This window comes from Hyperoodon ampullatus, assembly GCF_949752795.1.
Source record: "Hyperoodon ampullatus genome assembly, chromosome: 6".
Taxonomy (NCBI): domain Eukaryota; kingdom Metazoa; phylum Chordata; class Mammalia; order Artiodactyla; family Ziphiidae; genus Hyperoodon; species Hyperoodon ampullatus.
The window spans coordinates 1339821-1364867 of NC_136919.1; positions in this window are offsets into that span (position 1 = coordinate 1339821).

Below are 25047 nucleotides of genomic sequence, written 5' to 3' on the forward strand. Positions count from 1 at the left end.
GGACGATGATGAGAGTTGCACAACAATGTGAGTGTACTTAATGCCCCTGAAATTTACACTTAAAAATTGTTAAGGGGCTTCCCTGGTGGTCCAGTGGTTAAGACTCCACGCTTCCACTGCAGGGGGCACAGGTTCCAACCCTAGTCGGGAAACTAAAATCCTGCAAGCCGTGGGACGTGGCCCAAGGGAAAAAAAAATGGTTAAGAGGGTAGATTTGGGCTTCCCTGGTGGCACAGTCGTTGAGAGTCCGCCTGCCAATCCAGGGGATACGGGTTCGTGCCCCGGTCCGGGAAGATCCCACATGCCGCGGAGCGGCTGGGCCCGTGAGCCGTGGCCGCTGAGCCTGCGCGTCCGGAGCCTGTGCTCCGCAACGGGAGAGGCCACGGCAGTGAGAGGCCCGCGTACCGCAAAAAAAAAAAAAAAGATAGTAGATTTATTTTATGTGTATTTTGCAATTAAAAATAATAATTTTGAAAAACGTAGAGACAAGGAAGGCATGACACTAAAAAGTTCCCTCAGGCCCCCTCCCACATCCCCTCCCTCCCCCCACCTCTGCCCCACAATCACTTTCTGATTCCCGTCACCACAGACCAGCTGTGACAGCGCTTGGACTTTGGACATCGTGTAAATGGAATCAGACAGCCTGTTCTTGTCCTTATCTGGCTTCTTTAGCTTAGCGTAATTTTTTTAAAATTGAAAATCACATATTGAATTTTACTATCACAGCTTGTTTAAAATACATGGACGTTGGGACTACTCTCAGGTGTTCCATTTCAAACTTTGAAAAAGGGGTTTTATACAATTAAGAGGTAGTTATACTTGATAAAGCCGATAAACTTAGATAAATTAGTAGAGGGAAAGAAAGAATTGGGACAGAGATCTGACAGCAGGGTAAGTTGGTGGGAGGAGGTGGGCTCCTCCTGGACCAGATGACCATGTCCACACACCCGACGGCTTCTCAGGCCCCCGCAGGGATCAGATGGACAAGGACAGTTTTTAAAAACAGATTGGAATCCTGTCCCGTGCATTTTTAGAAAGTGAGACCAGGCCTTGGCATCCACTGTGTTTCATTTCGTTGTTTCTATCCATAGCATATGCTTTGAGTTACCAGGAATGGAGTTTGCATTTTACCAACCTGCCCCCTTCCCTGCCTGTCATGTGTCTGCAGCGCACATTTTAAGGGTTTTTAAGTAAACTTTTAATTGTAGGATAGACTCAGACTTACACAAAACATCAAAGAGAGTACAGAAAGTAGCCATACACCCCACACCCATTTCCTCATTAGTAACATCTTACTTCGGGATAGTCACAACTAATGACCCAACATTGAGACAATATTTGTCATTAACTAGAGGCCCAAACCTTATTCAGATTTCCTCAGCTTTTCCCTAAGTCCCTTTCCTGTCCCAGGACCCACAAGACAGTTGGTCGCCGTGTCTCCTGGGGCTCCTCTGGGCGGTGACAGCTTCTCATGCTTTCCTGGGTTTTGATCACCTTGATGGTTTTAAGGAGGACTGGCCAGGGATTTCATAGAATGTCCCTCTATTGGGATTTGTCTGATGTTTTCCTCAGAACTCGAGTGAGGGGTATGGGGGGAAGACCACAGAGGCGAGGTGCCCTTCTCATCACCCCGTATCAGGGGCATTTGCTGTCAACATGACTTATCACCAAGGACGTGGACCTTGACGACCTGGCTGAGGTGTGCTTCCAGGTGTCCTCGGTAAAGCTACCCCCCACACCTTTCCTGCTGTCCTCTGGAAGGACGTCCCCACGCACACCTGAAGAGAGGGGACAATGCTCCCCCTCCAGGGGTATCTACATAAACCATTTGGAATTCTTCTGCTTGAGAGATTTGTCTACTACCTCAACTTACTGAGCCAATTATTTATGGGCTCCTGGATATTTATTTTACACTGTGGGTTAGAATCCAATAAGAAATTATTTTGTTGCTTAAATTTCTCCAGCTTTGGCCCATTGGGGGTTTTTGGGGGTTGGCTTTTGTGTCCCTTTGATATACACCCCACCATTGTGGTTTTGTTTATTTCTGGGAAGGGGGTTGAACAGTTCCTTACTTTCTGGCACCACAAGACGCTCCAGGCTCATCATCTGTATTTCCTGCCCCAGCCCTAGAATCAGCTATTTCTCCAAAGAGCCCTGGATCCTTTCATTGGAGGATGGTGTTAGAAACCAAGATCTGGGTGCTGGGGTGCTCATTGCCCTTGGGGTGTCGTAGCTTCTAAGCCCTCTCACAGTCAGAGCAAGGAAACATATGTGCATATTGGAACCTATGTATGCACACATATCCATAAATATTTCTCTGTGTAACATCTGTATTTATATGAAGCTAATCATGGGTTCATACTGATGCCTTCAACTTGAATCCATCACCACAAGGACCATTCTAGCACTTCCCCTGCTTACCTGCAACGCCCACTCCAACAGTGACACACTGGTTCCCACCATCCATTTACTTAAATGGGCCATTCCAAGATGCATGCACAGTGGGTTCAGAACTGCTACCCTGTACTCCTGTGGGAAACAATCTTATCACTGTAATGTTTTGATATCATCCATGTTATGTGCATCTGTAGTTCCTTTTCAGTGCAGAGTATGTCCACCGTATGGCTACAGCACAAGAGGCTGATCCATTCACCTGCTGATGGACATCCAATTGGCTTCTGCGTTTTGGCTCTTACAAATGAGGCTACCTGGAACATTCCTATACAGGTTTTTCGGTGAATGAGGTAGGCAGATTCTAAGACTGCCCCTAATGACTTTACCCTTCCATTTTGAGCAAGTGGGACCTGTGAATATGGCCAGCTATTACTCCTGAGATCAAGTTATGTTGTCTGGCAACAGGAGACCATGCGGTGAGAAGGACCTAATCACATGATCCCTTAAAAGCAGAAGGCTTGGGGGACTTCCTTGGTGGTCCAGTGCTTAAGACTCCAAGCTCCCAATGCAGGGGGCCTGGGTTTGATCCCTGGTCAGGGAACTAGATCCCATATGCCACAACTAAGATCCCGCGAGCCGCAACTAAGACCCGGCACAGCCAAATAAATAAATAAACACATATTTAAAAAATAAAAATAAAGTAAAATAAAATAAAAGCGAGGGTTTTCCCCAGTGGAAGTGGGGAGGGAGTCAGAGAAGAACACTATGCTATTGCTTTAAAGATGGAGGGGGCATGAGGGTGAGCTTTAGGAGTGGAGGGACAGCCAGCAGGAAGTGGGGCCCAAATCTTACAACATGAAGAACTGAATTTGTCCCTGAACCTCCAGACAAGCCCAGTCTGACTGACCTTTGATCTCAACATCATGAGACCCACGCCACAAGAGACTTCTGACCTATGGACCCATGATTTAATCAGTGGGTATTCTCTTAAGTCACCAAGCTTGTAGGGATTTGTTACGTAGCCACAGATGACTGATACAGGGATGTGTTTTCATTTCTCTGAGGTAAATCCCTGAGAGTCAAATTGCTGGGGGTTAGGGCAGATGCATATTTAATTTAATAAGAAACTCCCCAAGAGTTCTCTGAATGGTTATATCATTTTACATTCCCACTGGCAAAATAAGAGAGTTTCAGTTGTTAAATGTTCTTAATAACACTTGGTGTCATCAGTCTTTGGACTGTAGCCATTCCAATGGGTGTGTACTTGTATCTCACTGTGATTTTAACTTGCATTTCCCTGATGTCTGCAGATGTTGGGTACCTCTCCAGGGCTATTGGTCATTTGTCCATCTTCTTTTGTGAAATGCCTATCCAAATATTTTGCCCATTTAAAAAACTGAGTTGTCTGTATTTTCATTGTTTGTTTGTTGGTGCTCTTTACATATCCTGAACACAAATCCTCATCAGAGGATTTTTTCTCCAGCTTGTGGATTGCCTATTCATTTTCTTAATGGTGTCTTTTTAAAAAAAGTTGAGGGCTTCCCTGGTGGCGCAGTGGTTGAGAGTCCGCCTGCCAATGCAGGGGACACGGGTTCGTGCCCCAGTCCGGGAAGATCCCACATGCTGCGGAGCGGCTAGGCCCGTGAGCCATGGCCGCTGAGCCTGTGCATCCGGAGCCTGTGCTCCACAATGGGAGAGGCCACAGCAGTGAGAGGCCCACATACTGCAAAAAAAAAAAAAAAAAAAAAGTTGAAGTAGGACTTCCCTGGGGGCGCAGTGGTTAAGAATCCACCTGACAATGCAGGGGACACAGGTTCGAGCCCTGGTCACGGAAGATCCCACATGCCTCGGAACCACTAAGCCCATGCACCACAACTATTTAGCCTGAGCTCTAGAGCCCGCGAGCCACAACTACTGAAGCCTGTGCACCTAGAGTCCATGCTCTGCAACAAGAGAAGCCACCGCAATGAGAAGCCCACACACCACAACAAAGAGTAGCCCCCACTTGGTGCAACTAGAGGAAAACTGCATGCAGCAACAAAGACCCAACACAGCCAAAGATAAATAAATAAATTTATTTTTAAAAACTGAAATATAGTTGATTTACAATGTTGTGTCAGTTTCAGGTGTACAGCAAAGTGATCCAGTTATGTTAATGGTGTCTTTTCATGAGAAGAAAATTTTGATTTTGATGAAAGCCAATTTGGCAATTTTTTTCTTGTATGGCTGGTGCTTTTGTGACCTGAAAGAAATCTTTGCCTACCCAAAGGTCATGAAGATTTTGCCTTCTGTTTTCTTCCAGAAGGTTCTGGGATTTTTTTTTTTTTTTTTTTGGCTGCATTGGGTCTTCGTTGCTGCACGTGGGCTTTCTCTAATTGCTGCGAGCGGGGGCTATTCTTCATTTTGGTGCGCGGGATTCTCATTGCGGTGGCTTCTCTTGTTGCGGAGCACGGGCTCTAGGCACACGGGCTTCAGGAGTTGTGGCTCATGGGCTCTAGAGCGCAGGCTCAGTAGTTGTGGCACACAGGCTTAGTTGCTCCACGGCATGTGGGATATTGCCTGAGCAGGGCTTGAACCTGTGTTCCCTGCATTGTCAGGCGGATTCTTAACCACTGCACCACCAGGGAAGCCCCGTTCTGGCTTTTATGTTTAGGCCTCTGATCCATTCAGATTTCATTTTTGTGGAGAGAGTGAAATAAATGTTGAGGTTCAATTTTTTTCTCTATGTGTATCCAGTTGTTTCAGCACCATCTATTCAAGATTTTTTTCCCTATTGAATTGATTTGGCATCTTAGTTGAAAATGAATTGACCATATTTTTGGGAGTCTATTCCTGGATGCCCTGTTCTGTTTTCCATTAACCCATTTGTCTCTCCTTCTGCCAGTACCATGCTGTCTTAATTACTACAGCTTCATAGTAAATCTTTAGAGTGTAGGCCCTTCAATTTTGTCGACTTTTCCAAAATTCTCTTGGCTATTCTAGATCCTGTGCAATTCAATTTCAAATTAAAATCATCTTTTGTTTTTGGCCTTGCTGCGCAGCATGCAGGATCTTAGTTCCTCTACCAGAGATCGAACCTGAGCCCCCTGCAGTGGAAGTGCGGAGTCCTAATCACTGGACCACCAGGGAATTCCCTCAAATTAGAATCATCTTGTCAAAACCTTTTAAAAAGCCTCATGGAATTTTGATAGAATTTGCAATGAACTTCTACGTTATTTTGGAGAGAATGAGTGCCTTAGAAATATTGAGTTTTCTAGTCTACAAATACAGTATATCTCTCCCGCTATTTAGGCCTTCCCTAGTTACTCTCAGCAAAGTTTTCCAGTCTTTTTTTGAAAGTCTTCTGTGTTTTTTTCATTATTTTGATTCCTTAATATTTTATTCATCATTTTGATTATTTGATGTTTTTAATGCTATTGTAAATTTTTAAGCATTTTATTTTCTGGAAATTCCTTGGTGGTCTAGTGGTTAGGACTCTGGCATGGGCTGGATTCACTCCCTAGTTGGGGAACTAAGATCCCGCAAGCCGCGCAGTGTGGCCAAAAAAAATTTTTTTTTCTCCAATGCTTCAATACTAGCATATAAAAATATAGTTGATTTTTCTAAATTTACCCTTTATCCCTCAAGTTTGCTAAATTTACTTATTAGTTCTAGAAGTTACTTTTGAAATTTTAAAAGGATTTTCTACCATAGAATCATGTTGCCCTTTTAAATCTGTATGTCTTCTATTTCCATTTCTTGCCTTCCTGCTCTGGCTAGGACCTCCAGGACAAGGTTAAATGGAGGCAGCAAGACTGGACATCCTGGCCTTGTTCCTGCCATTGGGGGCGGCATTCGGTTTTTCCCCACTATGTACGACTTCAGCTCTAGGTTTTGTATGTAGATGCTCGCATCAGGTTAAGTTCCCTTCCGTTCCCACTTAGCTGAGCATCCGTATCATGAATGTGGTTGAATTTTGTCAAATGCTCTTGCCTCATCTATTTTTTCAAAAAATATTTATTTTGGCCGTGCCGGGTCTTAGTTGCGGCATGTGAACTCTTTGTTGCAGCATGCATGCAGGATCTAGTTCCCCAACCAGGGATTGAACCCGGGCCCCCTGCATTGGGAGTGTGGAGTCTTACCCACTGGATCACCAGGGAAGTCCCCTTGCTTCTTCTATTGAGGTCATCACATGGATTTTCTTGTTCACTCTGCTAATATGGTGCATTATGTTGATTGATTTTAGAACGTTAAACCAGCCTTGCATTCCTGGGATAAACTCCCCGTGGTCATGGTGTAGTCTCCTCTTACATTTTGCTCAATTGGATTTACTAATATTTTGTTAAAAGATTTTTGTGTCCTTGTTTATGAGGGATATTGGTCTATAATTTTCTTTTGTGATATCTTGTGTGATTTTGGTCTCAAGATAATGGTGGCCTCATAAAAATCTTATTTTCTGGAAGAGTCTGTGTAGAATTGACATTTTTCCCTGAACGTTTGGTTGCATTTGCCAGTGAAACTGTGTGGGCCAGGAACTTTCTTTGTGGCAAAATTTAAATTATAAATGGAATTTCTTTAATATTCTGATTACATACTTCTTCTTGTGCCTATTTTGATCACTTGTGTCTTTCAAGGAATTTTTCCATTTCATCTAAATTGTCCAATTTTTCAAATTAATTAATTAATTTTTGGCTGTGTTGGATCTTCATTGCTGTATGCAGGCTTTCTCTACTTGTGGTGAGAGGGGGCTACTCTTTGTTGTGGTGCACAGGCTTATTGCGGTGGCTTCTCTTGTTGCAGAGCACAGGCTCTAGGCATGCGGGCTTCAGTAGTTGTGGAACGTGGGCTCAGTAGTTGTGGCACACGGGCTTATTTATTCTGCAGCAAGTGGGATCTTCCTGGACCAGGGCTCGAACCCGAGTCCCCTGCGTTGGCAAGTGGATTCTTAACCACTGCGCCACCAGGGAAGCCCTAAATTGTCCAATTTTTGGTCATCAATTGATAATACTGAAATATTATTCTTGTAATGTCTTTAGGGTACGAAGTGATACCTTCTCTTTCACTCCTGATACTGGTCATTTGTCTCTTCCTTTTATTTTTCTTGATCAGACCAACTGGAAATTTATCCATTTTATTGATCTTTTCAAATAACCAGCTTTGGATTTCACTGATTTTCTCCATTGTTTGTACATTTTCTATTTCACCTATATCTACTCTTATTTTTGTTATTTCTTCTACTTCTTTGGGGTTTAATTTCCTCTTCCGCAGTCCTTGGCAGGGTCTAGCAGCCCTGCTTGGCTGCCCAGGCAGTCTGGGTCCCCAGGAAGGGCGGGGCTGTGCTGGGACCTGTGTCCTAACTTTGGACCCGGCTCTCTAGGGAGAACGGTCTTGAAGCCCCTTCCTCCTGCACTAGGGAGGGGGTGGGTGACTGTTAGGTCTGGAGCCCAGGGCTCCAAGTACCAGACTCAGACTGTCCCCGGAGGCTTGGGGGGCAGAGCAAGGGGTCCATGGCTCGCCGGGTTCTGCCCTCACCCAGGCCTCAGGGTCCCCCTACAACACGTGGCTGAGGGACCAGCATTCCTGCCAGGGCCTCAGAGTCTGGGTGGTTGAATGGGCTCCATGCAGCGCATCCTGCTGCCACAGGGGGGCAGTGGGGCCCCAGGAACGGCCAGTGTGAACGAGAGAGAGAGAGAGAGAGAGAGAGAGAGAGAGAGAGAGAGAGAGAGAATGTGTGTGTGTGCCCGCGCCAACCCTCCTCAAGCCACCCAAGGTCTCACAGGACTTCTCTGACCCTCCCCATCTGAGCCCCCTCCCCACCTGAGCCACTCCCCATCTGAGTTCCCACCTGGGCCTCTGTGGTTGAGCCGGTGCAGCACAGCAAGCGTCCACTTGGCCCAGCAGGTGGCGCCAGGAGCTTGGGGAACTGACCCGGGCGGGCAGGAGGCGTTGGGAGGGGGGAGGGCTCTGCTGGGTGAGGGGACTGGCTCGCGGGGCTGCGGCTGAGCCCCAAGCGCTGGACTGGAGTGCGGGGGCACTGCCAGGCTTACTGAGCTCAGTTTTCACCTAATTTATTAATCACCGCTGGGGCTAGGGGAGGCTGGGAGGGGCGGGGCCTGGGGGTGGGGATGCTGGGCGGTGAGCTGCGGTGGTCCCGCAGGTGGGGGCGGAGCACCGGGCCTTCCCCGAGGTCCCGCAGAGGGAAGCGGTGGGATCCCGCCCAACGGGGGGTGGGGTGGGGGTGGCGGGAGGCGTGGGGGAGGGAACTGGGAGAAGTGTGGGGCCTCGGGCCCAGGAGAGGCAGGGCACAGCAGGTGGGGCCCCACTCTGCCGGCCCCTGCTGGGCAGCAGGACGGGCCTGGGGCTTTGGCATTGGGGAGGAGGTGACCCTTCCCCCTCTACCTCCTGGTATGGAGCTGGGTAGGATCCCCTCAGGCCTCTGGTCTGTCCCAGCGATCCCCCAGTCCTCTCCCGCCCTCTGGGGGGGACTGAGCTGTGACGCCCCGTGCGGACCGCCACACATGGGCAGCCTGCCCAGCTGGGGCAGCGGAGGCATCGGTTCCAGGGCTGTGGGGACGGAGTTGGGGGAGGGGGCGTTGAGGGGCTGGGGGGACCCCTGATTAGGGAGGGGCCCGGCAGGCTAAGAGGCGTTTCTGTGGTGCCAAGGTGGCTGGGTGGGGTGTGCCAGGCCTACCCCCAGCCCAAACAAATCAGAGCAGCAGCATATGGTCAGCAGGGCCTTTGTTTGCCAAGAAAGGGCTGGGATGCTGTGGAGGTCCCATCCCAGGGCCTGTCTCATCCCTGGTGCAGAGCCACAGGTGTTCCTGGGGAGCCTGAGCTGCAGAGCAGGACGCTGGTCAGGGCAGTGCCAGGGGAGGACCCTGGTCTCTATCCCTGACACCGATGACGGGGGGGGGGCTCTTCTGAGTGATGGGGGAGGCAGCTGAGGGGCTCCGTTCCTGGTTCCCCCTCCCCGTCCCCGTCTGTGCTCCTCTCCCCTCCCCGGTGCAAAGCTAAGGGGAGGGGGCCCCAGTCTTCTCACCTGTGGGATGGTGAGAAGGCTGTGCAGGACCTTGCTCCTCCTGGCAGGTGTTCTGGTCGGGGGCTCTCTTGGGGTTCACAGGACAGAGGGCTGCAGTCTTCAGGTCTGAGCAGTCCTGCCTCGGGGTCCTTGAGGGGCTGCTGGGTGCCTGGGCCCCCTTGAGCCCAGAGGAGGGTGGCAGGGGCTGTCAGGGCCAGTGGAGGGAGGCGGGAACTCGAGAGCAGCAGGTGTGGCTGCCCTGATGGATGGCAGTTTAGCCACCAATGGGGGGACGGAGGGGGGCAGGGCAGGCGCCCGCACGCAGGTGGGGGACACAAGGGCTGCGGGTCCCCGGGCAGGCGGTCCCAGGAGGGAAGTGGGGCAGACAGTGGGCAGAGCTCTGTAGCTGGGAGGCCGCAGTGCAGGGGGGCAGAGGGAGCTGCCCCGGCCCCACCCCACCCTGTTCCCCTCCTGGAGCGCTGGGTGGGGACCCCTCAACCCGTAGAAACGCCCCCTTTCCCCCAAGCCTGCCATTGGCCTTCAGGAACCTCCCTGGAGACCGTTTAGCCCAACCCTCCACTGTGCACGTGGGGAAACGAGGCCCAGGGCCAACCAGCCTCCTCATCGCTCCCTGCTGGGACCTCTCCAGGCTGGGATCGCTCCCTGCTGGGCCTCCCCCCACACCTGCAGCAGCGTCTCCCCCACACTCCGGGCTGCAGCTCCAGCCCCTCCCCCCGCACCTTACCCCCACCCCCACTCCTGCGTAAACCTCCTGTGGTTCCTCTTGGTGCTCGGGACAAGCCCTAGCCCCAAGGAGCCGGGTGCCCACCAGAGGCCCCGCCCACCCGCCTCCACGAGGCCCCGCCTCCACGCTTCGAGGCTGCTGGAACCCCGGCTCCATCAACCTCCAGGAGCCCCAGGCTCTTCCTGCCTCTTCCCCGGCCCCTCCTCTCTGGCTGGCTCCCCCTGTGTCCTGTTCCGGGCTCTGGTGTCACATTTTCTGAGTCGCATCCCCGACCCCCAGCCCAGGTCCTGGGCTCCTGAATCCCCGGAGACCGACTCCCCTTTCAGGCCCAGAGACCAGGAACCAGGAGACTTTCAGAGGCTCAGGGAAGTATTTTAATGTCTTTTAAAATCAGGAGAAAAAAACTGAATTTTTAAGAACAAGAAAATGCTTTCATATATAATATTAATATATTTGTCTTTAGACCAACACATCCATAAGATCTAATTTTCACTCTTTTTGTTTTTTACGGAGGAAGGGACTTGGGAAGGCAAAGGGCCTGGGCTCACCCAGGTCGCACCGCAACCTGGTCCCGGAGCCACCTGACCCCGGGCCGGCCATGCTGGCACCCTTGCCTGGGACCAGCCTGCCTGCCTAGACCCGGGCTCCCCTGGGCTGGACGCGGTGACAGCACCGTCCGGGTGCCGCTGTCCCACTGAGGCCCTCGAGGAGGCCAAGGCTACCAGCTACCTCCTTGCCTCTTCCTCCTGGCCCGTCCCCCTAAAGCCCGTGAGGGCCCCCAAGAGCAGCAGGGGGGTTCCCATCCTCAGGGGGTGGGCTGGAGGATTCTCCAGGCTGCTGGTACCAGGCAGGCTTTGAAGCAACCAGAGGTCCCGTAAACTGGGTGATGAGGATGATTAACCCCCAATAAACCCAGAAAGGAAAAGGGCCTCATTGGAAGCAGCCAGGGAGTGGCTGAGGGTGCTGGAGGAGGCTCCTGCTGGCCAGCAGTCCCCCAGGCTTGGTACCTGGGTGGGAGGGCATGCCCAAGCCCGCCTCCCCTGGGGCCTGGTCAGCCTGTGGGGTGATGGGGGGCGATGGCCCTACTGGGCCCAGTGTGGAGGCGGGCGGTGGTGTGTGTGGGGGGCTGAGCATCTCATCCATCTCCCCACAGCTCTATGGTGTGGGACTCACGAGCACCCCGTTTAATAGCTGGAAACCGGGGCTCCCCAAGTCACACGGTGCCCAAGCGCACGGAACCTTCGTGTGCCTTAACCACCAAGCCACACTGCCTCCTTCGGGCAGGGTCTGGGCACCCTGCCGTGGACCCTGACTTGGGGCTGGGCCTGGCCTCCTGCGGGGCTTTGCTGTCCCCAGCCTCAGCACAGCCCCTGGACACTCCAAGTGGACTTTCCCACGTCCCAGGTGTGGGCTGGAACAGCATGGAGGCAACCAAGCCCCGCGGGGGGGTGAGCAGCTGTTTCTCGGGCTTTCCTATGAGAAAGGGCTTCTCCGGCCATGCCCTTGTGCGCCGCTATCGGAAGCCAAACTCAGAGCTGGGGAATGTCAACACCGCAGGCACACCACCTGGCATCTGGTGCCCGCGGGAGACCCCTCCGAGCTGAGAGGCTCGTACTATTTATAACACCACCGGGAGAAGCGGGCAAATATTGTCAGCCCCTCCCCACTCCGTTGTGACCTCCAGCCATGTTTGAACTCTCGATGGGCAAACAGGCGGCGATAAGGCCCAGAGATTAGAGCTCCAAATAAACACAGCTTCTTTCCCCCCAGGCTCGGGATGCCCAGGCTCAGCTCCTGGGAGGCTCAGGGAGCCCGAGTTGGTGGCTGCAGGGGCCCAAGAGCCCAGGCTGGCACCCCTCCCACCTGGGGGCCCAGATCCAGCTCCGACACCCCAGCTCGGTGGTCCCCTGCCTCTCCCCCTGACGTCTCCCCCCGCCCCCGTGAAGCTGCCCCATCCACTCAGGGCAGCCCCCACCCCATAGGCTGGTGGTGTTGGGATCAGGTTGAGGTCTGTCTCCAGCACGGCTGACTGGGCTTCGGGTCAGACTGACTCGGGTCGTGCTGTGTACGTTTGGGTATCACTGACCCTGTCCGGCCCGGTTCCTCGTCCACAAAGCAAGGCGGGCGCGCTCCGCCTTTCGGGGCTGGCTGGAAGACAAGGTGGTGGAGGTGACACGCTGGCTCACACGCTGGAGGTGACATGGGTCCCATCAGGCTGAGCAGGCCTCCTGCCTCCGCACCAGCCAGCCTTGGCCCCCTCGGCTCCCCCAGGCCTGCACTCTGGTCTCCCTCCTGCATCCGCTCCAGCTGGTCTGCGGACCTTTGAAAGTGCAGGACCAGGAAGGGACACAGCATCCAACAGAGTGGACCGTCACCTTCCCGATCCCGGTGGCTGGCCTCTGCTAATGCAACCCAGGATGGTCTCGGTCTGGGGTCTGAGGAAGCAAAGAGCCAGGGGTGGACAAAGCTGGAGTTGGAGGTCAGCAGAGACGAGGCGGGTCTGTCTGGAGCTGGGCTGGTCTGTGCCTGGATCAGGGGCCGATCTGGTTGCGGTCAGGGGTTGGTCCAAGGCTGGGGTGTGTGCTCAGTTCACGCCTGTGTCAGGGCTCAGTCTGGGGCTCGGGTGAGCCGTCAACCTGTAACTGGGATCAGAAAGCAGCCTGTGGCTACAGTCAGGGGCATCTGCAACTGGGATCAGGGCTCAGCCAGTGCTGGGGCTGGAGCCCCGTCTGCATAGCCTGCGTCTGCCCCCAGCAGCCCATCTGCTCTGCAGCAGCTGAACTTTGCTTCCTCTTTGGATCAGAACGGCCTTGGCCGGCGCCCAGCCGCTGATTCCTGGGGGAGAGGCCCTGTTCCCGCCAGTCACATTCCCACGCCTGCCTGGGGGGTTGCCAGGGTGTCAAGGGGCTGCCTCCCGGGGGGCCTGCCTCCATCTCCCCAGCCTCCGACGGCAGCTGGTGACTTGCAGAAGGAGCTCTTAAGCTATGGGGCCCTTTCCCCAGAGCCCCACGCCCCATGCCCTCCAAAGGCCTGCACATCACGGCCAGGAAGGCCCGGGGGCCTCCGGGGGCCCAGCTTGGCTCACGAACCCAGCCGTGGGCTTGCACCTCCCTGGGCCTCAGTTTCTCCATGTGACCGCAGAACTGAGGAGGGTCTGTCCAGGGCGCCACTCCAGCCTGTCCCATGTCCCACTCTACCCCCGCCCCCCATTTCGCCGAGGCAAATGGGACAGGCCAGGTACTCATGCCACCCTCCTGGGGACCACCCTCGGCCTGGGTCCCCACTAACCCCACAGGCGCGGTGCCCAGAGAGGATCCGGTTTTGTCTTTACAACCAGAGGCCCACTCCAGGACCTGGTGGGTTGAGGGGACCCACAGGCCGGCCTGACCTCAAATGAAATGGATTTGCTCAGGGGCCAGAGTCTGTCACCAGGGGGTTAGCCCCTGAAGGGACTGGCTGGAGGCGGGGGCCCTGCTGGAGGAGGGCCTCCACCCAGCTCTCAGCTGGAGAGTGAGCCTCACCAGTTCTGGCCAGAGAGATCCGAGGTCTTGTCCCGGGACTGAGTGAGGCCTGGGAATCGGGGGCCATCAGGCCTCTGTCCCCGCAGTGCATCAGCCTCAGGGGCCCTTAGGAATTCCTGGCTTTCTGTCCCAAAGTCACAGCCGTGATGCTGCAAGACCCAAGACTCCCAAAGTGTGGATTTCTTGTTGGAGCCTCCCAGCAGCCCTGAGGTAGCTATCCTGACATCCCACTCTCCAGAGGGGAAAACTGAGGTCAGCACTGCTGACCACACCCCCAGGCTCCGACAAGGTGCTGAGCGTGTTGGTGCACATAGGTCCCCCGATGAACCTTTATGATCCTCAATGTCCTCAGTTTCCAACTGAGAACCAGAGGGGGGCAGGGCCTTGGCCCAAGCCCCTGGGTCCACCTCTAGGAAGGATGGGAACCCGCCTCCCCGAGCCCACCTATGCTCTCTGCCCTCCCCAGCTGGGGGTAGGTGCCAAGGTAGGCGGACGGACTGGGACACGGGCCAGGTGTGGGCTGGGCCCCCTGCAGCTGCTCAGCCGGTGTCGCAACCCGGCTCCACCACTCCAGGCCGCGTCTTGACTTGCAGTGGCCCCTGCCCCCAGGCCCAGAGGAAAAGCCTCGCCCACCTTCCCGGGATGGGGTGACAAGTCCCAGCACGCAGGGTTCGCCATGCCAGCTCTGAGCGTGAGAAAACGCTGGGCCGAGAAGGAAGGTGTGGCAGGCAGTGGGGTGTGGGTGTCAGCTGGTGTCCACCTTCTGCTGCCCGAGAGGAGGCCAGGCCACCTCCGGCCCCTTCCCTGGCCCTTCCCGGGACTGGCCTGGAGACCACGCCCACCGCTGGCCCCTCCAGGGCTGACCCCCGGCTGCCGCTCCCTCCCACCCCATCGGTTGTCTCTAGCAGGAGCCTCAGCTGGGCAGCTTGGCCATGTGGCCGGTGGGGGTCTGCAGACAGGAGAGCTGCTGGAACACTTGCTTCAGGGTCACTAAAGCCCGAGCCATGCCGGCCCTTGGGGACAGGTCTGAGAGACGCCCAGAGGCCCTTCGAGAGACTGTTGCTCCCCGGCACAGGGGAGGACAGTCCCCAGGCTCCCAGCAGTAACCTTGAGGCCCCGGCTCATGGCGGTCTGGTTTCTGGGTCTCTAGTTTGCCGGAGAGAAGGAGGGAGGAAGGAAGCGGGGGCCCAGAGCCAGGAGGGTGTGACCTGTGGGTGGGCACCTCCCTGACCCTGACTCCCAAGGGGGCATGAGCCAGCGGCGGGGCAGGAGTGCCATCCTCTGAGCCGCCAACTGCAGTGGGCCCTGCCCGGGCATGTGCCGGCTCTCAGCACCTTGAGCTGCGTGGTGGGAACGGGATGGGGGAGACCCAAGTGCCCAGCGGGGTCAGCGAGCGTGGGCCCCCCTAACGGGCCTCCTGAGTGTCCCGGGTTTCAAATGTCCCGAGGGTCCAGCCGGGACCCACAAAGGCCCCTCAGGGCTCCCTCAAGGCAGGTGGGAGATGCGGGCTCTTCCCATCTTCCCAGGACCTCTGGGGGGTGGCCCTTGAATGCCAGCATGACTTTCGAAGGGGGCTGAGCTGCTGCGGAAGCAGAGACGCACCTGAGGGATGGGGCACGGCTGCACCAGCGGCTGGGGATGCTACCCGGGCGGGGGCACGTGGAGGGGCTTGGGGTCCTGTGCAGAGGGAGGGGTAAGGCCCAGAAAGCCTGGGCTTTGTGTGAGGTGGGAAGGCGGGGTTCAGGGCGGCGGGGCAACTGGGGGCTACATGGGTCCTGGGGGCTGGCAGAGGGACACGGTGCCCTCAGTTCGCTGGCCCTGGCACTGAGCCCCTGACCAGAGGCTCCCCTGCGCCCGCCAGCTTACTCTATGCCCCGGTCCTGGGTGCCTTACCAGCAAAGCCTATCTCCCACGGCCCCAGGCCCCTCCCGCCCCCCTGCCTTCTACAGACCTCGGTGGGATTCCAAAGTGGTTTGATTCCGGCCCTGGCAGAGCCCACAGACCAACGGGCCGGGATGGTGGAGAGAAAGGTGTCCCAGGGACCAGGAAGTGGCAGCATGGTGTGACCAGGGTGCCAGTGGGGAGGGCAGAGGCAGCAGGAGCACAGAGCTCGCAGGGAAGGTGAGACCCAAGCTGAGAGCCACGGTGGGGGGGGGCGGGCAGCGGAGTCAAGCTTCATCCCTTGGGGTGGGGGTGGGGGGGGCATGAGAGGGTGCGTTGCTCCGGGTTTAAGCCAGCCCTTGAGGAGGGGCTCCCATCCGAGCTTTAGGAAGATGCCTCGTGTGGCAGGACCACTGCCCTGACGACTCACAGCCCCTTAGCAGTGCCCAACCTGCACACACACGCAGGGCGGCCCTGCCCGCTTCAGAGCAGGGAGCAGCCAGAGGGGCCTGGTCCTGGTGCGGAGAGGAGACTGCCTGCCTTTAGGAGGGCTCTGGCCGCAGAACCAGCCCCCTCCTCCGCTGAGCCCACCCGTGAGGACCCTGCTCTGGCAGCTCCCCACAGGGAGGAGGCCCGTGGCTTGTTTATCCCCCGTCACCACTGCTCCTTCACCATCTGCTGCAGAGGAAGGAAGGCCCCACCTGCGGTGGCCAGTGCTGGGAACAGGAAGCCAAGGGTATCAGGCCACCTGCCCACCTGCCCTCGGCCTGCCCACCCCCCCACCGCCCAAGAGGAGCAGAGGGGGAAGACGGCTGGGCCTGAGGCTGGACGGGCCCGGGGGGCGTCCAGCTAGAATCTAGGGGCCCCCAGTGCCCACTCACCCACCCAGACCTGCTGCTTCTTCCCAGCTCTGATCACGCCAGTCCTGAAGAACTTCCTACGGCCTGGACATGCCTGAGCAGGACCCACCATCTCCCCGTGGCACCCAGGGTCCCCTTCCCACAGACCTCACGGAACCCCTCCTCCCAGGAGACAAGAGTGGGGCCAGCACTGGAGAAGGCAGGACCCGAACACCCGCCCAGCCCCGGGGCAGCCCTGGGCTCCTGGCAGAATCGGGACAGCTCGCCCCTCTCACCTGGGGAGCAGCGTGGCCCCCATTCTCCTGCAGGAGGCCGGGCTGGGGGTGCCAGCCCCAGGCATCTGACGAGGGTCTTGGGCAGGCGTCCCGTTTCCGGATGGGGAAACTGAGGTGCGGGGACTGGGTGGACTTGCCCAGCTGCCAGAGGGTCAGGGGCTGTTTCTTCCACAGCCCTGGCCGGCTGGCGGGACAGAGGCCTTTGCTGGACGGCTCCGTGCAGAGGGTCCCGTCTCGGAGCCCCCTTACCTGGGAGGCAGGGCCGGGGCAGTGCCCACCGCTGCCCTCCTGAGAACCTGCAGGCACGAGCCATGAGTCTCCACGGGGTCTGGGACCGGCGGCCCCACCACGGAGAAGAGCTTAGTGGGATGGGTGGCGGGGGCACGTCAGGGCCTGAGCCCGAGATCGGATTTCTGCGCAGCCCGCACGCAGTGTTGCAAGAGCTGGCAGGAAGGCTGGCCGCGGGCGCTGGGTGGGCCTGGGGTGGGGGCCCTGGAAGGCCCTTCGCGTGGGAAGAGGGGCTTTCTGGGATCCTATTCTCCCAGGAACCCCTCTGCCCTCACGAGGCCCAGGCCGGGCCCCAGGGCCCCGGGTGGGCGTGAACAGGTGTCTCCTTCCGCCCCTCGCCCCAGGCCACAAGTCACGCGCTGGGCCTGGCACAGGGTAGCCCCTGCCTGGGGCACGGGCTCGGACTGGCAGGTCCCTGGCAGGGCCGTGCAGCCCTGGGAGCCCTGTGCAGGGGCGCGCCCGTGGCGGCGAGCACATCCCCTCCGTCCTTCAGCTCCCTCCAGAGTGGCGAGCATGCAGCCAGGCCTGCAGACCATGTGGCCTGCAAGGCAGAGGCCATCTGAGGGTCCCGGGAGGAGGGCACTGTGGGCAGGAGGCCGGAGTCCGAGCCCCAGTCTAGGCTCTGCTCAGACACACGTGGGCGCCAGGCAGTCCACGCCCTCAGTTTCCTCTCCATCAGGACCCTCAGACTCACCCCGACAGCGCCCGCTGGGCTGAGCGTCTCCACCAAGTCCAGGGCCACCTCCCGCTCCCTTCTCCATGGCCACTGGGAGCCGCCCTGCGGCGCGTTCCCAGCATCTATCTCCTCTCTGGGCAACTATCTCAGGCCGGGCGAGGCCGCTCCAGATACTGAGTACGGGGGCGTGCTGGGAACGCCTCAGGCACCCCCGCCCCGTGCCCAGCCTGGGCCTGGTGAGGTCAGGGCTCAGTGGCCCCTGATAACTGGCCTGGCTGGGGGCTCTGGGCTCTGTATCCAGCGCCCTGCCAGGGGATCCGAGATAACCAGGGTCCGACCAGCCCCTCCCAACCCCAGATCCGAGCTGGCCTGGGCCTGGGTGTCCTGGGCGGGGGTGGGGTTTGCCGCCAGGAGCTGTGGGAAGAGCCGTCCTGTTATCCCCGCATCGCCACCCCTGTGCCTCCCGCAGCCCGGCCTTCCCTGGCACACGCTGGGCCGAGGCAGGCCAATTCCTCACCTGGGCCCATCTCCTGTTGCCCTGGCCTTTGCCCGTGGCGCCCTTGGCCTGCAGTGGCCTCTGCGGCTCCTCCCATGCATGGTCCACCCAGAGACACGCCTGACCCACTCCCAGCCCGCCTCTCCGAACGCAGCCCCTAGGGCAGTCCCGGACCGGTGAGTGGAGCCCTTTGTGACCCCCGTGTACAGAGCGGGGGAAGGGTTTTGCTGCAGGGTGCACTTGGAAGAGGTGCTGACCAGGACTGCAACCCAGGGCCGCTCGGAGACCAGAGCCTGGCTCTGACTGAGGGCCAGGCCTCCTGCTCTGTCCTGGGGGATCGAGGGCCCAAAGGGCAACATGATAGGGACCGGGCTTGGACAGGCACCCTTGGAGGGAGGACAGTGGCCACTTATGCGTGGGTGGGGAGGGTGGCCTAGTCCCTGGGAGCCCCCAGGGAGAAGGCACTGGAGCTGGGAGGGGGATGGTAAGTGTGGGCCTCAGTGTTCAGAAGGCAGTGGCGGCTGGGGTCCCATTGGCCGGCTCAGGTGGGGGACCTGTGGTCGTGGCTCGCCTGGGCCACCTGGGCTAGAGGGCCGCCTCCTGGGTGACCCCTCGGCCTGCCCGTTGCGTGCGGCCACAGGCAGCCAGCTTTCCGGACCCCAGGTTCATTGCACAAGCTCACGAGGTCATCGGCACCACGGACTGGGTTGCACCACTCGGTTCCCAGCCTGGCTTCCTCTTTGCTCTGCTGACAGCCTCCCAGAGGGTCAGCGGCTGTCCCGGCCGGGAGGATGTGGACCTCCGAGCCCTTGGCAGGTCCCAGAAGCTGCTTCCTGGGCTCCTGAGACGGGAGTGGGGGGGGGAGGCGTGCAGAGCACGGACCGGCCTCGGTCTGCCCAGGGCTCAGCCTCCAGGTCACCAGGGTTTACCAGTGAACCCTGGAACACGACGACTCTTGGGCCCATTGTGCAAACGGGAAACAGAGGCACACAGAGGGGGCAGGAGCCCTAAGACCTTCTTGTCCGTGAGCTCATCGGCTCTGTTCTGAGAAAAACAAACAAACAAAAATCTGTTCAGCCAACGAGACAAGCATCTTCTCTCCATTTCAACGAGCGGGGGAAACGGATGTCAAGAGAAGTGCCTAGCCTCCCAGGGCCCCTGAAATTCTTCTTCCTCCTCCAGGAAGTCTTCCTGGACTACTCCACCTAGAAGGGGTCTCAGCCTCCTTAGGCAACAGGGAGTCCTGCCCTACCTGCTGCTACCCCCCCCCCACCAACTCACAGCCACCCCTGGGCCCTCCCAGGTCCAGCAGTGGCCCCTTTCGGGCTGCTCAGGGACAGTGTGTTCGTCCAGCTCTTTCTCTTTTTCCTCCACTGGACTCAGCACGCATTAAGTGGTCCCTAAATGTTTGCTGGTTGCCTCAGTTTCTTTACCTGTGGGAGGGGTGATGGCTTCCCTCGAGGGCTATGCCCGTCTGTGAGCCATGGGCACCCACTGAGGCCAGGCCCCAGCCAGGCTGGGGTGCAGGGGGAAGGCTCTGGCCCAGGAGCCAAGCCTTGTTGTCCCCGAACACTGCGCCCTGAGCCCTCAAGGGGAGGGGTGGGTGGCGCCGGCCTGCGGCTGAAGCAGGACAGGTAGCACTGTGTGGGTCTCGGCCTGCCCTCAACCAAAGGTGCCTTGTTTACAAAACAGCCAGGCTGTACTGCTCAGCGCACACACACTGGCAGGTGCACGGTAGGGAAGAACGGAAAAAACGTGGTCGGGCGGGCAGGCCTGGAGCTCCACGCTGTGGGCACTGATGGCTGCTCGGGCCCCCTCCTCCCCCCAACCCAGAGCCACCCTGGAAGGGACACTTCACAGCCCGCTGCCTTTTTCCCATCCTACGGCAGGTCCTGCACATCTTGTCTGACAATAAAACTGTGTTCACATCATCTTGTCCTTTAGAAGGTTGAATCCTCGTTCAAACCAGGCCCTACTCAGGCTTCTCCCCAGAATAATTGGCCAGGCAGCGCCAGTGCCCCCATGCTCTCTGCCCTCCCGCCTGCCCTGTCCTACCTGGGAGCCCCGACAGCAGACCGGCTCCCCCGCCCCACGCAGCTTCTCCGCTCGCTGCCCGTGGGCTCCAGGGTGGGCGGGGCTGCCCCAGAATAGCATTGCTCGGGGCCGAGCAGGCCTGGGCATCGCACCTCCTTTCTCACATCCCTTTCTCCTGGTTTCAGCTGGTGGGGAGTTTACTGCCCTGAAGTACAGGTTCTAGCCCTGGCCTGCCTGTATCTGCACCTGTCCGGGGGCTCTGCTCGCCCTCCACATCCAGGGCACCCCCAGAGCAGGTGAGTGCCGGGGCCCAGGCTCCTGACCGCCCCAAATCTGGCAACGCCCTCACAGCTGCTCCCAAGGCGCAGCTCATCCACAATCTCCTTTCCTTTCTAGCAACTCAGCGTTCTGTTCCCAGTTCACAGGCGAGGCTCTCAGGACCGGCGAGGCAGAGACTTGCCTGAGATCCCCCGGCTGGGCGGGGCTGCCTTCTCTCGGGAGCCCTCCCCACCCAGCGCCTCTGCACTGAGACTCACACCGAAGCCCTACAGTCCAACAGGGTCCCCACCTACCCGAAAAGCACCTTGACAGCCGGCCCTGGGACCTTGGGCTCGCCCCCCCTGCAGCTGGGCCGTCGGGCACAGGGCCATCCCACAGCAGGCCTGCAGCGGGGCCCGATGCCACGGGCTGGGAACCTGGCCAGCCGGGCTGCCCTGGGGCGACCTCTCCCTGCCACCCCACCCCCGAACGTCCCAGCTGCCTTGTCCCGTCTCTAGCCTTTGGCTCAGGAACCTCCTGTCCTGGCACCTTGGGTTCCCCCACTCGTTGCCCCAAGCCTACCCCTCCCAGACAGGACAAGCCCTCTGGCCCAGGTGCCTGCTGAGGTACTTCTGCACCAGCTCGCCTTGGTGAGGACTCCATTCCCCACCCAGATCCACAGCCCCGGGCCATGTGCACTCTCCCCTCGGGACCATCCTGAGCTCAGAGCCACCCCCCCAGCACTTCGGCCTCCCCGCTCTGGCAGTTGTGTCTCCTGGACCTGTCTGGGCCCAGACCCAGGGCTCGCCTAGGTCCCCACCCTCAGGGCCTGTTGCACCTCAAGGCTGAGACTCACTCCCAAGCCCTCCCATCCTTCCCCTTCCCCCGCACCCCTGTGGTGGCCCACGGCTCGCTGACGTCTCTCAGCGTCCGCCACCCCTTGCACCCCTGAGGGTCTCCCCAGACCACCCTCTCCGGCTACCTCTTAAAGTCCAACAACGGTGACAAACCCCTGAAACAACAGGGCTGGCGGGGGGCTCCCGGGCAGGATGGGTCCCTGAGCCCCCTGTTTGGGAGCTGGGTCAAGCAGCCTCCCCCGTCCAGGTCACCCTGCAGGCACGGGGCGTTTAGACAGCTGGGAGGGCCAGAGCCAGCCCGCGACCTGGCCCCGTTTCATTTTTAATTAGTCTTTTTGGAAGCGAACATGGGAGGAGGCCGAGCAGAGGAAGTCACCTCCATCAGGGAAGAATAACTCAGCTGGAGGTGGAGGAGCACCCCCCATCCCGGGGGCTGCGGTGGGGTTGGGGGGAAGGGAGGCTCTGGAGAAAGCTCTGGAGCTGGCTGTCAGCCAGGATCCAGGAGAACTCCCTCCTCAGGAAGATGCTGGCAGGGGGCAATGTTTCCGTGACCCAAGAACGAACGCCCCCCCATCTTCCCCACGGCCCTCCCCCCGCAGGAGAGCCAGGACAGACACATGTGAACAGCTGTGTGGCTGAGAAACTCCTGCTCTTAGCCCTGGGGTGTGGCAGAGAGAGGGGCTCCTGGGTCCCCCGCTTCCCGAGGCCGGGGTTCTGCAAAGCAGCAGGGGGTAGGGATGCTCAGGGGAAGATGTGAACGACCCTGCACTCCCTCCCCCCAGCCAGGACCCAGCACCCGCCTGTGCCTGCGCTGGTGAGGCTGGCAGGGGTCAGTTCGATAGGGCTGGAGGGTGTTCACTGTGTGACCACCACTCTGACCTGCTGTGCCTCGGTTTCCCCTGGGTGCACAGAGCTCCCTGCAGGCTCAAGACCTCTGTGGGTGCTCAGGGCTCACCTTGCCCCAGTGGGGCCGGGTCCCTGTGGGGAGACGGTAAGCACTGTGACCTCTGTCTCCTGGTCTGGTGACAAGGCCCACGCAGCCCACCCTCAGGTATGATGCAGGCCAGGCATGACTTCTGCCCTGACTGGGGGCGACCCTGAGGCTGGCATCCCCCGCTGCCCCAGACAAGACACAGCCCACGGGGCACGTGGCCCAAGCAGCTGCTGTCTTCTCAGGGCGGGGACAGTCCTGATACGGGCTCACGGCCGGGCTGACGGGTGACTTGATGTCCCTTCCCAAGAGGAGGCAGGGGCCATGGTGGTGGCCGGGGTCCCTGGGCTGAGCAGGGGCAGGACAGGCTCTCGGAGGAGGTGGGGGTGGGTGGGATCGGAGTAGGCTGAGGTCGGGGGGGGGTCTCTGCCAGGGAGGGCGTCCGCAGGGGCAGGCGAGGGAGGTAGCCAAGCTGGCACCCCTGCCCCCGCTGGCCCCAGCCTCTCCTGGCTCAACGGGAGCTTTGTTCCAAGAGCCTCTGAGGTCCCTCCGGCTCTGACAGTCCAGTGGCTGCACTTCCTGAGCACCTGCTGTGGCCGGGCAGGCAGGAGCTGGTGGGTGACCGTAACGCTCCCACCACGGCAGGCGCCGCCCCTGCCCTGTTCATCCTCTAAGTGGCATTTCGAGGCAAACAGCTCCATCCTACCCCAGGACGTCTCAACTCAGAGAGGTTGGGTAACTTCTCCGAGGTCCCACAGCCCGCGGTGGCCGACTTCCCAGATGGTCCCGGATCCCAGAGCGGAGGTGGACACAGAGAGGTGGAACAAAGCCAGGGCTGAGGTGGAGCCGGTGGGCACTGGCCTGCAGGACGGATGTGTTCCCAGGGAGGGGTGGCGGGACAAAGGCTCAGAGGTGGGACTGGGCGAAGGAGGTCTGGGGAAGCTCAGCCGGACGGCAGGAGTGGAGGGGATGCCGGGAAGGCAGGGCCTGTGCACCGCTCGACTCTCCTGGGCCGACGAAGCGCCCTCAACTCCCCTCACAGCCTGAGTCTGCCAAGAGCAGCTGCTGGCAGGGGAGGGGTGCCAGGCTCCGCCCTGGCAGCCCCTGCATCTCAGGCTGGGAAGCTGGTGCCAGAGGGTGAGAATGCTGGACCCAGGGTACACCCCTCCCCACTCAGGACGAAGCCTGCCAGGCCCAGCCTTGTCCCCAAGGCCCCTTCCCCAGACCCCCCAGCCTTTACAGGGATCAGCAGGGCCAGTGTCATCCGGCCTGCTTAGCGCAGTGTTCGGGCCCTGCTCACAGCCTGGGCCAACCCCCAGAAGGCGGAGGAGCCTCATTTTTCGAGGACCTGGGTTTTCCTGCTTGCCTCTCCTGAAAATACCCCTCAATTAGCATCTTCTGCTCCCTGGAAGATTCCAGCACGCTGGCAGGAGAGGGGCCTGGAAGCTGCTGGATGGGATTTAGATTCATGGGGCCTGATCCTAGGTTGCTGTGTGGCCTTGAGCCACCTGCTTCCCCTCTCTGGTCCCTTTGGCACTCACGTCCAAGGCCGTAGTGGGGGGCCAGCTGGGTGGTTAGGGGATTACAAGCTGCTTCTCCCCTGCCTCCTCTTGGCTTCCTGGGGTACACCCTTGGCACCTGGGAAGCCCCTGCTCTCAGTCCTGTGGCCACCTTGACCTCCGAGGCCCAGCCTGGCCCCTCCTGCTAGCTCAGCCGCCCAGCCTCCTTTCCAGGCTTGTCTGTCTGCTCTGACCTCAGGGCTCCCCACGAGCTGCTCCCTCCGGGAAGGCCCTTCCTGCCACACAGGCCCCCGAGGGGCCTCCCTCCTCCTGCCCCAGGCCCAGCAACCCCCTCCTCCCCAGAGCTCCTGTCACCCCTCCAGTTCAGTGAGGGCTCTGTTGGTTGCTGATGGGGACCTGCCCACCGAGCCCCTCCCACCGAGCCCCGAGCCTCTCAGGTCAGGGCACAGAAGGCACTCAGTCAACGCTGAGGTCATGCGTGAACGGCTTGCTCTGTGGTTCAAACTGAGGCCCAGTGGTCAGCTGGTGCGGCTGGACAGGAGGCAGCCACTTCCTGGGCTGGCTGGTGACTCACAGTCCCATTTCTGGGAAAACTACCCCCCCCACACCAGATCTGATGGCGCAGGGCTTGGCCTCGTGGGGGCCAGCTGTGGGAAATGTAGCTGTGATTAGGGGCCGGGGTCTGGGGGAAGGGAATTGGGCCCGGGACAGGGATGAGATGCTTGTTGGGATGCCTCCCACCCTCCTAGGCAACTGGGCTGTGCTCCCCAAGCTGCCAGGCTGAGGCTGAGCTGCCCGGGCCTCCCCAGCCATTTTTATCCTAATGATAAAAAAAAAAAAAAAAAGACCACACACACTTGGGGGTGGGGGACGTCAGGCCCTGGACAGCCGATGAGGCTAGTACCCCTGGGATCCCCCGGCTCAGAGAGGCTGAGAAGCAGCAGAGCAGGCTCTGGCCAGGTCTGGGTTGTCCGGAGGAAACAGGCGGCTGCTGAACGGGGGTGGGATATGAGATCCGTCCCCATGAGGCTTCCAGGCCAGAGACTAAATGCCATTTGCTCAGCAGGTCCCTGGAAAAACATCCTTCTGGGAAGGTCTGACAGGGGCGGGACGGGAGGAGGGCTCTGGGCAGGTCAGGAGCAGGGCCCAGGCCTCCTGAACAAACAGCTCTCGACCCACGGCAGCCCGGAGCCGGGCCTGGGCCTCCGCTTCCCAATCCCATTTGGCCCCTGTGGCTACCCGCCCTCGTCCGCTGCAGGGGACACAGCAGTGGCAGAAGGCACGGCCACTGCTCCTTTGTGTGGAGTCCGGGCT